A 15,233-nucleotide genomic window follows, 5' to 3' on the forward strand; every position below is an offset into this window, starting at 1 on the left:
TGGATTGAAGCGGAAGCTTTGGCAACCATTACAGAAAAAAATAGAGTATTTCCATTAGAAATCAATTATTTGTAGGATCGGGATACCTCACACGACCATCATGGATAACGACATACAGTTTCAGGGTAAATTCAAAAAATTCTGTATTGATATCCAAATAGTTCTGGCTCAAAGCTTAGTAAAAATGCCACAAACCAAATGGGCAAATGGAAGCGATGAACAAAAAAAATTCTAACAGCCCTCAAGAAAAAAGCAGGCGAGGCTAAGAGTGCTTGGTTGAAAGAGTTACTTCGAATTTTATGGGCCCTGTGAACTATACTCCACACCATAATAGGAGAAACAACTTTCTCTCTAGTTTAAGGTGCAGAAGTTGTAATCCCTGCAAAAATTTGTCTAAGGTCGCATAGAACACAACACGTTGATGAAGAAGCTAATCAGGAGGCTCTCAGACTTAACCTCGATTTGATTAACGAACTCAGAGAAGCAGTAGAAGTTAGAAACACAACACACGCCCAATAGGTAGCTCGCTACTATAATTCCAAGGTTAGAAACAAATAGTTCTAAGTGGGCGACCTCATCTTAAGAAATACTGAGGCTAGTCTACATGCTTCCGAATGAGGAAAAATGGCTCTAAATTGGGAAGGACCATATAAAGTGATAGAAAAAATAGGTTACAGAGCGTACACGTTAGCAAAAATAGAGGGCACAGTTGTACTACGAACATAAAATGCTCGATATCTCAAAAAATACTATGTATAACTCCTTATCCAATGAATGAAAAAAATTTTCCCCAACAGCGTTCATGTGATATTAAGGTTTGTAGGAGAAAAGCAGCAACCTCCAAAACAGTTAGTGAGATCAAAGCTCCCAACTATCATATTAGGGTTCACAGGTGAAAAACCGCAATCTCCAAAGCAATTAACGAAAGCAAAGCTCTTAGTTGTCATATTAAGGTTCGCAGGCAAAGAGTCATAATCTCTAAAATAGTTAGTAAGAGAAAGCTCCTAGCTGTTATATTAAGGTTCTTAGGTGAAGAGTCGTAACCTCCAAAATAGTTAGCGAGAGCAAAACTCCCAGCTGTAACATTAAGGTTCATAGGTGAAGAGCCGTAACTTCCAAAATAGTTAGCGAAAGCAAAGCTCCCAACTGTAACATTAAGGTTCACAGGTAAAGATTCGCAACCTCTAAAATAGTTAATGAGGGCAAAGCTCCCAGCTGTAATAGTAAGGTTCACAGACGAAGAGCCATAACCTCTAAAATAATTAGCGAGAGTAAAGCTCTCAATTGTCATATTAAGGTTCACAAGCGAAGATCCGCAACCTCTAAAGCAGTTAGCGAGAGCAAAACTCCCCAGCTTTCATATTAAAGTTCGTAAAAGAAGAGCCGCAACCTCCAAAATAGTTAGTGAGAGCAAAGCTCCTAGTCGTAATATTAAGGCCAGCAGGCAAAGAGTTGCAACCTCCAAAATAGTTAGCGAGAGCAAAAGCTCCCAGCTATCATATTAAGGTTCGCAAAAGAAGAGTCCCAACCTCCAAGTGTAACAGCCCGATTTAGACCCTAGTCAGAACAGTGGTTTCAGGACGACAAATCTGAGTCAGAAGAATACTTTAATATTATTTTCTATGTTACAACATGATAGGTGATATGTGTGAAAAATTTCGTATGAAAATTTTATCGTTTATGTGCTTAATTCGATAAAAGGACTAAATATTGTAAAGTGTAAAAGTAGCATGCTATAAGTTAAGAGTGTCTAATTGCTATGGTTTATTTAATGAAAGGTCCTTATGATGATATTAGACCATGGATAGTGGGAATGGACATAAATGGGTTTATATTAAATGATTTTCATGTTAATTCATTAAGGATAAAATGGTAATTGAATATGCGAGACTAAAGTCTCGTTGGCTGAATAATTAGCACTAAGTGTGTGATACTTAGCCAAATTTCGGTTCAACGTAAAGGCACTAAGTGTGCGATATATTATAGCTTTGGCGAATTTGTTGGCACTAAGTGTGCGATGTTATTGAACGAGGAAGTGGTAAATGTAACAAATATGTATGAGATGGTACAGGTATATTCGAAACCTATGTGGTTGATGTTATTATGTATGAAATAGAAACAAGAGTATAAGAATGGATGAACATGGTTGAATAAGTTGGGAATGAGTAGAAATAAATATATTTGTATGTGATTTAAAAGAAATGGTATGAAATGAGTAATAGTTATGATTAAGATTGAGTAGTAATTTGAGTTGAACTATGTGTTAGCAATTATTTCATATAGTAATTTTTCTATAATGAGTTAAATGTATTATATTATGAACTTGCTAAGCTCTGAGCTTACTGTGTGAAGTTTTTTTTTTGTTTTATAGTGTTATAAAGCTAGCTCAGATCCGGGGATCGTCAGAGACTCAATCACACTATCAGATATCTATTTTGGTATATTTTTTAAAATGTAAATACTAAAGTGTGGCATGTATAGACTAGAGATCTTGGAATTTGTTTTGAAAGGTGAAAATCTTGCCATGTGATATGGCGTGATATAAATGTGATTATGGTTTAATTATGATATGTAATTGGTGTTGAGATTTGGTATGTTTCTATGTATATTCGGCCTAATGAGAAATGGCAATTTTGGCATATTGATGATTATGTATTTGGCTTTATGAAATGGCTTCTTACCGTTGTGATTTAATGTTTGTAGAATCATACATTACGGCCCATTTTGGTATATAATTTCTTAAGAAATGCCTTGGTGTGATTGGATTTGGAATGATGAATTGGTTAATTATATGGTATAGATATATATAACATGGTTAATAAGGTATGTGATTTTGGTGTATGTTTTGGATAGTTGAATCATGGTGATTTGAAATGATGTTTCGAATTGACATATAAGTTATGTGATGAGCACGAATGTAACCATATATAAATGAGCAATTGAATAGATTTTGAAGTTGAAAAATGACATGTATTGACCTTGTGATGATTTGATAGGTATAAGTAATTTTGGTAATTGATATCTATGCATTTGATATGTAATAAGCTTTGTGATTTGGCTTAAATTTGGTATATGCGATAGTATGAAATTATATAAGTATATGAGTTAAGGAATTTGGTCTATAATTGTTATATGATTGTATTGAAATTGAGATAATGATTATAGATGAATGAATGGTTGTGGCATGTGAATTTGGTACACTTTGGCATGGATAATAAGCATAATTTTGGTTAGTGATAATAGAGATTGAATGTCTACGATGTGTTAATGATTGAATGATGTATGTGAAATAATTGTATAATGATGTGTATTGATTGGTAATGCCTCGTAACCCTAATTCGGCAACGAAATCGGATTAGGAGTGTTACAATTGGTTCGTATCAGAGCTACGGTTTAGTCGATTTTAGGACTAACGTAGCTATACATGCCATATATACAAACTATGAAAGTGTGATGATTCCTAACAGCTAAAATGTGTTTTTCATATAATAATGGATACCGATGGAGCTGTAGCTGATGATGTTCAAAGTAATGCACCTACTCCCGCTCAAGGGGCCACACAGAATGATTCTAGACCAGTTAGTGGCAGCCATGGGGAGGAGGCTAACAAGCCTTCTTCCAGATGATGAATGAGTGGTTTACGGAGTTTGTTCGAACAAATTTGGTTGCTCAACAACCTTCACCACCGTAAATTCCTGTTGTACCACAAGTTACTGATCTGATACGTCTGAGTAGACCTCCTGTTGATAAAATTTAGAAATATGGGGCGGAAGAGTTCAGGGCTATTGTTGATGATAATGCTGAGCAAGCCGAATTCTTGCTAGAAAATACGATAAGAGTATTTGAGGAGTTATCTTGTAACCCTGAGGAGTGCCTTAAATGTGTTATTTCACTTTTGAGAGATGTTGCGTATTAGTGGTGGAATACATTAATATCAGTGATTCTGAGGGAATGGGTTACCTGGGAGTTCTTTCAGACAGAGTTCAGAAAGAAATATATTAGCCAAAGATATTTTTACAAAAAAACGGAAAGAGTTCCTTGAGCTAAAGCAGGTCGTATGACCATGACAGAGTATGAAGGTGAGTTCGTAAGGTTGAGTAAATATGCAAGAGAATGTGTTTCGATAGAAGCTATCATGTGTAAACGATTTGTTGATGGGTTGAACGAAGACATTAAACTTCTAGTCGGGATTCTTGAATTGACAGAATTTGTTGTGTTGGTTGAAAGAGCTTGTAAAGCTGAAGAGCTTAGTAAAGAAAAGAAGAAAGTTGATTCAGAGGCTAGAGACGATAGAAAAAGATCAATGAGTAATCCATATCAATCTTCATCAAAAAGGTTTACAGATTCACCTAGTCGTTCAAATGCTTCGGTTGAACGTTCGAATAGAGATCGTGTGAAACAATATACAAGTCCTAAAGCTCAAACTATGGAATCAAGTGTTGGCAGTGTCAAAAACAATAAGCCTTAGTGTAGACAATGTGGTAGACATCATATTGGTGAGTGTTGGGGCAAATATAATAATAGAGTTTGTTACAAATGTGGTTCGCGAGATCATTTTATTCGAGATTACCGGAGTTGACTGAGAAAGATAATGTTCAGAGTATGAGACCGAGTAACCCAGCACTTAGGGGTAGACTACCCAGAAACACGGGTAATATAAGTGGCATCCAGAGGGGAACTAAAGACAAGGCTGTTAGGTCTAAGGCTCGTGCACCTGCCAGAGCTTATGCTATCTTGCTCGTGCAGAAGCTTCGTCTCCAGATGTGATTACCAATACTTTCATTCTCTATGATACCAGTGTTATTGCACTGATAGATCCTGGACCGACTCATTCTTATGTATGTGAGACTTTAGTATCTAGTAAGACATTGCCAGTAGAGTCTACTGAATTTGTGATTAGAGTATCGAACCCCTTGGGCCGGTGTGTCTTGGTTGATAAAGTATGTAAGAATTGTCCATTGATGATTCGAGACTCATGTTTTTCGGCTGATTTGATGTTGTTGCCATTTGATGAATTTGATATAATTCTGGGCATGGATTGGTTAACGTTGCACGATACTATTGTGAATTCCAAAAGGAAAACTATTGATTTGAGATGCAAGAATGACGAGATAATCCAAATTGAGTCCAGTGATCTAAACGGGTTGTCAGCTGTGATATCTGCAATGAAAGCTCTGAACTATGTGAAAAAGGGTTGTGATCCCTATTTTGCCTATGTGATTGATTCGAAAGTAACAGAAAAGAAAATAGAATCTGTACTGGTTGTCTATGAATTTCTTGATGTGTTTCCTGGAGAACTTCCGGGACTACCTCCGAGAAGTTGAATTTGGCATTAAGTTAATACCGGGAACAACTCTGATTTCGATAGCTTCATACAGAATGGCACCAACCGAATTAAAAGAATTGAAAGCTCAGTTGCAAGAATTAACTAATAGAGGTTTCGCACGACCAAGATTTCTCCCTGGGGTGCACCGGTTTTGTTTGTGAAAAAGAAAGATGGAACTATGAGAATGTGCATCGACTACCGACAGCTCAATAAAGTGACTATAAAGAATAAGTATCCTTTACCACAGATTGATGATTTGTTCGATCAGTTGAAATGGGCTGCCGTGTTTTCAAAGATAGATTTGAGATCGGGTTACTATCAACTGCGAGTTAAAGAATCCAATGTGTTGAAAACTGCTTTCCGAATGAGGTACGAACACTATGAGTTTCTGGTTATGCCTTTCGGACTTACTACTGCACTTGCTGCTTTTATGGATCTCATGAATCGGATCTTCAGACCATATTTGGATCGATTTGTGGTTGTGTTTATAGATGATATCCTGATTTATTCCCGGGATGAACCTGAGCATGCCGAACATCTAAGATTAGTACTACAGACTTTGTGTGATAAGCAATTATATTTGAAGTTCAATAAATGTGAGTTATGGTTATGAGAAGTTAGTTTTCTAGGACATGTTGTATCAACATCGGGTATTCGGGTTGATCCAAGCAAGATTTCGGTAATATTAGATTGGAAGCCTCCGAGAAGTGTATCTAAAGTCTGAAGTTTTCTGGGACTTGCTGGTTATTACAGACAGTTCGTAAAAGGTTTCTTTATGATTGCAACCCCGATAACGAGACTACTTCAGAAAGATGTTAAGTTCGAGTGGTCAGAAAAGTGCTAGAAAAGTTTTATTCAATTGAAACCTTTGTTGACAAAAGCCCTAGTGCTAGTTCAGCCAGAATTGGGTAAAGAATTCATAATCTTTAGTGATGCATCTTTGAATGGTATGGGCTGTGTTTTGATGCAGGAAGGCAAAGTGATAACTTATGCCTCGAGAAAATTAAAGCCACATGAAAAGAATTATCTGACGCACGACCTTGAGTTAGCTGCTATTGTATTTGCTTTGAAGATATGGTATCACTATCTGTTCGGTGACAAATGTCATGTATATTTAGATCATAAAAGCTTGCAATACCTAATGACTCAGAAATATTTGAATCTGCGATAGAAAAGATGGTTAGAACTGTTAAAACACTACGAGCTTGTTATTGATTATCATCTGGGAAAAGCAAATGTTGTTGCTGATGCTTTGAGTCGAAAATCACTGTTTGCGTTACGTGCTATGAATGCTTAGTTGTCTATGTCTAATGATGGTTCATTTTTAGACGATTTGAAAGCAAGGTCTTTATTCTTACAGTAGATTTATGATGCTTAAGACATTCTCAATTATCTTTTTCTTAAAATCCTCAAAGACCCGAAGATGTTTCCTGGTTATGCCATCCACCTGACCATGGCACTTCCGAATAATCCTATTTGTTTTGGTTGCATGCTTTACTGTAAGCCCGTCCAACTTAGCTTGCAGAACCTCTTTGCTTTCTCTTTTAGTGGCCACCTTACACTTTAACCTCTTCACCTTAGTCTTCACAATGGGAAGACACTCCGTAAGATCTTCGTTTTGCTTGATGATGATCTCATTTTCCTCAATCATCTTATGATGTTGTTCACTACTTCTCACCAACTCACCTTAATATTTGTGATCTCCCTCTGATGGGCCTCCTCATACCTTAGTCCAACCACATTAGCCTCAAAAAGCAAAAATTGCAGCGAGGAGCACAGGCTTGATGTTGGGGGGTAGTTGCGTGTTGCTTAGCCTAACAGACTCTGGCATTGAGGCCTGCCAACTTAGGGCTACAAAGTTAGGGTTATAAGGGTTCTCCTACGTGCTCAAGTCCCCATGCCAAGGAAATGAACCTCCATTACCCTCAATTTGCGTTTCTCCAACGATGGGCACAGAAGGAGAAACACAAGCAATAGGTGGAGGGGTATCATCAGCAATAGTGACCGGTGAACTAGTAGTTGGAGCAGAAGATGGTAAGTTCGTCGGTAGAAAAATAGGACTCGAAGCTCCAACAACAAGCCCAATAGGATTTGTAACACCCCTAACCCATACCTGTCACCGGAACAGGGTTACAAAGCGTTACCAGAATATACAGATCAATTACAGAAATTTTGATATCATTTAACATTCATATCAGAAATAAATCATATACAATCACAATGTCCCTTATATGAGCCCTTGAGGCCTAAATTATGCTTTAGACACAAGTCAGGACTAGACTAGGAACTCTGAGAATTTTTCGCAAAATATCAAAATTTTTCCAAGGTGTAGAGGACACATGCTGGTGTGGCCAGGCCGTGTGTCTCACACAGTCAAGAGACACGCCCATGTCCCAGGCCATGTCGGCATTCGAAATAGGGGCACACAGTCGTGTCGCAGCCCGTGTCCAAATTAGGGTGCTCACTGACTTGGGTCACACGGCCAAGCCACATGCCCGTGTGCTAGGCCGTGTGAACATTTTTGAGCATTCTGTTTTAAAACTTTAAAGATGCAGGGGACACACCGCCAAATCACACGCCCGTGTGTTAGGCCATGTGTCACACATGGCTGAGACACACGCCTGTGTCTCTGCCCGTGTGGACGAAATAGGCCATTTTCAAGCCTTATTTCTCACCCAATTTTTGTCTTCCACCTACATTATCACTTTAACACATTCACAAACCAATACAAGATATTCATGTCAAGCCAATATCATGTCTTAAGCATAACATTATATCACACACAACCAAGTATATAAACTTACCTTATTGACCAAATTATCATATTCAATTACATTTCATTTCCATTCATTCACACATATATCAATTTGATGAGGCCACATTCATATATATATATATATATACCAAATTGTACCAACACAAGCCATTCTAATGGCAAATCATATAAAAAACATTTACATGCTAACATTGGCCAAGTTAACCTATACATGTCATTATAATCAAAAGTAATTTACTAATTATACCGAAATGAGCCGAAAGATAGTGTGATGTTGCCCCGACTAGCTTCCAACCAAATCGAGCTTCTGAATTACTATAAAACAGGGAAAATAAAACCGAGTAAGCTTTTAAAGCTTAGTAAGTTCGTATAACATAGGATTAAACTTACCATTTAATCATATGAAAGGAAACATACAAGGCATATTTAAGCAATTTGACCAAAAGCCCTAACACATATCCTCATCAACAATGTTAGACATATAAACATGTGTGAGCTCAACAATAATCAAATTTCTATATACATTTACTTTTTACATCATGTGTCCATATATCATAAATAAATCATATCCATGTATTTCAAGTATTTACTTATAATAATTCATCTTGAATTCATATTATCTCATATGGAACTTTTCCCGTTGAACCATTTAAAATATTGATGAATACATGGGTGGTACACACAAAGTGTACAATTTCATAAACCGTCAATTCATATTTAGGTATGCCCATTCGAGCATATAATCGTGAAGCTCTTTTGAGCCATATAACGGGAAGCTCATTTGAGCTGTATAATAGGAAGCTCATTAGAGCCATAATCAGAAAGTTCAAGCGCGCCAATATCGAGAAGCTCCAGAGAGCCATTAATCAGGAATCTCGCAAGAACCATATAACGGGAAGCTCGTGGGAGCCAAATATCAGGATGCTCATGAGAGCTAATAACTGGACGCTCTTTCAAGATGTGGTGTGCCCGCAACACATGTAGGACCACAACCAATTCGGGAACCCTGTATCCATCGAATTTCATTTATTTAAATAGGACTTAATAATTGTCGAGCATTGTCGGATATGTGACTAATTTTCATACTTGTCAATTACACAATCCACATACATAACATTCAATTCAAACATATAATTATACAATTTAGTTACACGAACTTACCTCAACAATGTTCGTGTACTCAAAAGCTACTAATCCGCTACTTTCTCTTTTCCTTGATTTAACTCTGTATTTGATCTATCTGGATCTATACAAATTAATTTAACATCAATTTATATTCAATTCAATCCAATTCACATCTTAGGCAAAATTACCATTTTTCCCCTATACTTTTGATTAATTACAATTTCATCCCTAGGTTCGGAAAATGAATTTCATGCAATTTAATCCTTATTCCAAGACTAGCCAATTTTTACATATAACATTAACAGCCCATGTATTTCATAAAATTTAGAATTTTTCCATGAATTTTATATCTTTTCAATTTAGTCCTTAAATCATGATTTCATCAAAATTCCCTCAACAAAAGTTGTTTATCTTTCAACAACCTTTCATTTTATACCATAAAACTTCATAATTCATACATAATCATCCATGGCAAAACCCTAACACTTTGATAACTTTAAAAATTAATCCCCGAGATAGCTAGATTAAGCTATTACGATCTCAGAAATATGAAAATTACTAAAAATGAGACAAGAATACTCACCTAATTAATCCAGATAAGTTTGCTCAAAACCCAATTTCCATGGCTAGGGTTTCCATGTTTTTGTTTTAGGAAAGATGATAATATGATGATATTTTTGTTATTTAACTAATTTATCATCTTTTATTATTTTTCCTTTGCAATTTAGTCATTTTCTTTATTTAATTTTCCATTGATGAATCATCATACTTATCTACTAACTCCACTTAATGGTCTATTTTCCATATAAGGACCTCCAATTTTGAATTCTATAGCTATTTGATACCTATAGCTACTAGAACTCAACTTTTGTATTTTATGCAATTTGGTCCTTTCCATCTAATTAGACATATAACCGATAAAATTTCTTTACAAAATTTTCATACGCTATTTCAATCATAATACAGACCATGAAATAATTTTAAAATAAATTTTCTTCTGAACTCAAATTTGTGGTCCCGAAACCACTGTTCCGATTTCACTGAAAATGGGATGTTATAGGATCTTTTCTCTTTTTACTATGACGCTCCAACTGTACACTGTTTCTCTTCTATTCACTTGCAGAGCCAATATGCACAGCCCTTGTGGTGGTCTTACGCTTCTTGCAAGCACCGTCGACCAAGGAGTCGATGTCTATTGCCTCGTCGAGTTCGCGAGAAAGGCTATTAGTCCCACTTGAAGTATCCTTGGAGCCTTGATCAATTCCTACACCAGTAATACCCCTGTGATCAGTGGGAGCATTTAATAAATTAATATTTGACCCAATTACCCCCTTGTGCTAACTCAACAAGAGCAAACGGATGAAGCTTCATCTAGCAATAGTGATAGAAGAAGTTAAAGGGCTCCGGCATACAACCCAGCAATATTTGACCCAACTAATCGAAAGAGTCATGAGGCCAAGTAGCCCTCTCAGACAACACACCAACTGAATGAGCGACCTCTTGATTGTCACCAAGTCTCCATCCACTGGAGCTAAAACCCTCCAAATAATAACTGAAGATATCCCTTGTTGTGATGAAAGTCTCCAGAGTCAGCGTGTGACTAGTACGAAGCCTCTGAAACTAGGCAACAGCTTCATCCGTAGCAAGGCTTTGTTGAAATACGTATATGTCTTTACTGGGTGAAGACCATTTTATGGGAAATCGAAGTCCTCACCAAGAATATTGCTAACTCGGACATACTTTCCTCGATTCAGATGAAGATTAGAATAGTGATTTCAAATAATTATTTGCACTCTCTTGTGAGGAGGGAAGTAGTAGAACCCCATCGAGGCCTTCAAACCATGGCCCTTTAACTGATACAAATATTGGAAAATAATGAGCATAGTTATCTCACCATGTTGACTACAATTGAGGAAATACGCTATGGCGAGCCACCAGAAAAAACCTGAAAGTTGGTCAGGAGCAACGTCGTAGTCATTTAAAAGGCTACAGAAGAAAAGGTACAGTGGTAAATGAAACCCATGTTGGATCGTCGGCACCCCTATGGCACAGCGAAAAAATAATAATTCGGCGATCCCAACCACGGATCCATATGTGAGGAACGAATCTGGGCGAAATGGTTGCGAAATTACCTAATGCTTATTCAGAGTAGACAACAACGCCTCAACAACGAGTAGTCTGATCTGCTGTCGAACCAAGCCGCAATCTATCGTGATCCCGGCCTCTACGTAACCCACCCAGTTGACTACGAGCGGAAGAAATCACCAAAACAATTTTGAAAGTGATTTTTCTTTGACGGCTGCTAGACCCAAGCAAAGGAAAAATGGGATCCTTATAAATATTTTATTTTTAGGGTTTTTTTTAGGAATTAAATAAATATAATAATATTTTAAACCGAAAATTATAATTACATTAATTATAATATAATTTCTGTAAACCATATATTTATTTGAATTCATATGCTAACCAAATTTATGTCCTCATTATGCGTACAACAACCTTGTACATAATGTGTTGGAAATTTGATTACCAAATTAAATTAATTCTATAATTAATTTAATTCAAGCGACCCCCAAAAATAATACCAACTATGGCTTATTCCGTTCATTTCAACAATAGGGTGTGACCCTGTAGGTTCTTGTAACGTTAGCAGTAATACTAGAACGATTCCAATGTTACAAACAATGAGTGGCATCTAGCAATGCATCATTGCTACCTAAGTCACAAGAGATCATGATTCGACATAACCTTTTTATGATTAACCTTTTATGCAATAATCCTTAAGTCCTTTATCTCTGGATTGGACACAAGTCATGGAATAGTCACACTTGCATAGTCCATTCCATGTTCCTTGACATCTTAAGCAGACTACGATATACAAATAAGTATGACATCTCATATCAACTTATTTGAGCATGGCCATGCATTTCTAGTCTCACTTAATCAAGTGGCCTAAGATATTACTTCCATTATGTATGAGGGACTTATTCTATATCGACCAACCATATCCCTCTACATCGATTATGGTATATCCAACATCAACATTTATAAAAGAACCAGTTATGGTGTATGTTTGACTGTATCAAGATATACTACTCACGATGTTGGGATTATGATGATCTCAAGTCTGAGGATCATATACATATTAATCACTATGAGTAATGTCATGACAAATACATAATAATCCAAGAAACATACTCATAATAGGTCAGTCCAATATGTTGTTCTCTAACACATATATTCATGCATCGATTCTGACATTCCATATCAATGACAACTCTTTATCATCAATCAACTGCATGTTAGTCTTAATGCATTATCGTTGTCCTATCCAACAATAATACTTGACTAAGGATCTTTTAAGAATAATCATATTATTCTCAGGACATTATTATAAAACAATTTATTTATACACACAGAAAAGAAACTGAAATAATAATGGTAATGCCTTATATTAATAAACATGATAAATCAAGTATGTTATTACTTATTACAACCATCTCATGATTGATCTTTGGGCATACTCTAACAACCCAACCTCCAGCGTATACAATGGAACAGGAAACTATCCTCAATGGGCTCACACAACCGATGTGACTCCTTTAGAAGGGAGAACTCATATGAGAAATTAGGAAATTTTATTCCCCGTATCGACAGAACCTATTCCAACTCCTCCCATTTAGCGGTGCAAGCGTACGATTTCTCTATCACTAGAACCGGGGACGACTGACGGATTGGAACGATGTGGTTACCAGCTCCTCTCATCCTTACCATGTTATCGATAAAAGAAGGTAACATAAGTTTTAAAAGAAAAAGTAAATTTTATGAAAATTACCTTTGTTTTGATTGTAGAAAACGCTAAGAATGGAGGATTTAGGGTTCAGAAGGATATCCTTTTAGTGAAGAAGTTCCCTTTCCACCTCTTAGACGATTCATATGATCGAGGTAAATCAACGTCCCAGATGTGAACAAATGGACACAGTTCAATTTTCAATGATCAGATACGTACACACGAGAACTGCTCACGCACGTGGCAAAGCAACCATTATACATCATAGTCCGCAGTGTACCCATCAAGCTACATTTAATCCTAATGTGATGGACCTAAAGAGCGCTACTTTATGACACCTCTTAGGCCACTTGGGGGGAGTAAATTGTTATATGCCAATAACTTGAGACCTGAGTCCTAGAAAGGATCTAAGCCTCCGACCCACGACCCGACCACGAGAAGACAACAAGGCGAACAAGCTTGCAAGGCAAGGCCACAAATCCAGCTCACGGAAACCTTGTGCGAGCCATATGGTAAGGTCGCAGGATCAGCTCGCGGATCTAGCTCACAGAAACCTAGGGAAGATCGCAGTCTTACTTAGAATACACCCAAAGAACTCAATGAAAGGGGCGTATGGCCATCTAGACACATGTCCAGTAAGTATGAAGCCCGCCCAGAGCGCCAATGCCAAAAGCAGAAAGGACCACGTACTCTGTAGACACGTGCCCAACAGACCTGAAGTTCGCAGAGAATGTCAGTATCGGAGGCAATAGAATCAAGACAAAGTAGTGGGGTCCTACTATGAGCTATAATAGTCCTTATAACCGCATGTATAAATACCCCAACATTCCTATCAATAATACAGAAGAGAAATATTAGTCAACAATATTTTTAATTGCATTTAAAGTTGATTTTTTTAATTTATAAAAATAAATAGAATTTGATAGAAATAAATCATTTAATATATTTTTATTAATAAATACAATTATTTGATGCTGACACGTGATAAGAATCTAGTTGTTAACAAATTATTTTGACTTTAAAATGATTTCCTATAAATTATAACTTTGTGTCCAAAAATATTGGTTATGTGTTATTTAAAAATAATGCATTTTTTCCGAGTTAAACACACTAAAGCCATTTAGATTTTCTTATGTTGTAACAAAATAAAAGATATTTGAGTGAAAAGAAAACAACAAATTAATTAACATAAATAAATAAAACCTATTAAAAAACATGATAAAAAAGCCAATTTTTTGCTCATTTAGAATTCTTTGCTCATTTATCCACTCTCTCACACCAATTTTCTGTTGCTATTATATATATACAAAATCTGATATAAAATGATATATATATCCTGAATTATTTAATTCCTCCACTTTGAATGCCTATAAAAGGCCAAGAATTCTTTAGAATTCTTTGCTCATTTATCCACTCTCTCACACCAATTTTCTGTTGCTATTAAAACTCTTCTTTTCTTCTCCAAATTTTTCAAATGTTCTGGTGATAGAAAAAGGCAACATCCACTCTCTCACACCAATTTTCTGTTGCTATTAAAACTCTTCTTTTCTTCTCCAAATTTTTCAAATGTTCTGGTGATAGAAAAAGGCAACGTTCATTCGTTGATCGTTGTAGAGGTGCTACTACTTTGATCACTGTTATTTTGTAACTTGAGAGACATTCGACCAACATTTCTCCAAGTACCGTAGGAGCGGCCGTATCTGTCTTAAGGAAACTATGTTTCATAGGCCTCAACGTTTCGTAAAATATTTTCCTCCTTTTATTTCAACTTCTGTTACGGCTTTATTTTGATTTTCATATTTAACAAATTAATTATGAATAATTCTATTTGATTATATATATGTTTATTTATATTTTAATTATTTTATTCGCTAACATGTTTTTATCCAACAAGTTTCAAGTGTGTGACCCGTCATTGTATTATTAATTAAATTAATATAGTAAGCTTCACTGCATATGCGAATTTTAAAATTTCTATCACATTGACAACCTACCTACCTATTTTCCAACCCAAACATTATCTACTCCATGCAAATAGAAATTAAACCATCATTTTATTCATGTTTGTATCGAATTATAATGATTTTAAAGCTAATAGTTTTTTATGTTTTCTTTTTAATTTTCTCAAGGGAGTGATGTCACCCAGACAAAATTACATGCAAGACAGCCTAGGCTAATGTCTCTTTGCTGTCAATACCACTATTTGGCCATAGGCT

Source organism: Gossypium raimondii, chromosome 6 (genome assembly GCF_025698545.1).
Source record: "Gossypium raimondii isolate GPD5lz chromosome 6, ASM2569854v1, whole genome shotgun sequence".
NCBI lineage: Eukaryota > Viridiplantae > Streptophyta > Magnoliopsida > Malvales > Malvaceae > Gossypium > Gossypium raimondii.